Source organism: Terrapene carolina, unplaced genomic scaffold (genome assembly GCF_002925995.2).
Source record: "Terrapene carolina triunguis isolate 2854851 unplaced genomic scaffold, T_m_triunguis-2.0 Scaffold84, whole genome shotgun sequence".
Taxonomy (NCBI): domain Eukaryota; kingdom Metazoa; phylum Chordata; order Testudines; family Emydidae; genus Terrapene; species Terrapene triunguis.
Genome location: NW_020664435.1, coordinates 40,962,610 through 40,963,488, shown reverse-complemented (window position 1 = coordinate 40,963,488; position 879 = coordinate 40,962,610).

Genomic DNA, 879 nt, shown 5'->3' with positions numbered 1-879 from the left:
TTTGCAGGACTTGGGCTGTGTGGCTATAAAACTGCAGTGTAGACATTTGGGCTCATGCTGGAGCTCAAGCTCTGGGACCCTCCCACCTCTTGTGGTCCAATGTTTTGGGCTTCAGTCCAAACCTGAATGTCTACAGTGCAATTTTATAGCTCCTCAGCTCAAGCCCCGTGAGCCCAAGTCAGTTGACAATGGCCAGCCATGGTGTTTGATTGCAGTGTGGACATACCATTAGGTGCCCAGGAGACTGTAGGTGCCGCCAGGGTTAGGCTATAAATGCATGGTGATTCTGAGAATGTCACTGGTGCCTAAATGTTGGTCTCGGGTGCCTAAAGAAGTGTTAAGCACCTAAATCTCTTTGTGGATCCAGCCGAAAGTGCCTTAATTATCTTAATTTCTTAGGCCTTGCAGTAGTGGCACAACACCTAAATACCGTTAAAAAGCTGGGCCCTATCTTAGGGTTGCCATACTTCCGGTTTTTCCCGGACATGTCCGGCTTTTTGGTAATCAAACCCCGTCCGGGGGGAATTGCCAAAAAGCCAAACGTGTCCGGGAAAAATACCGCCGGCCGGGCACTTCCCCTCCCGCGGCTGCTGTGCTCCTCCCCTGACTCTTCTGCTCTGTTTAAAGCCGAGCTGCCTGAGCGCTACCGGCTTCGGGCAGCCCCCATGCCTCTGGACCCTGCGCCCCCGGCCGGGCACTTCCCCTCCCGGGCTCCGGCGGCGCAGGGTCCGGAGCCATGGGGGCTGCCTGAAACTGGTAGCACTCGGGCAGCTCGGCTCTTAAACAGAGCCAAAGAGTCAGGGGAGAAGCACAGCAGCCGCCAGAGCCCGGGAGGGGAAGTGCCCGGCCGGGGGCGCAACACGTTTGGCTTTTTGGCAA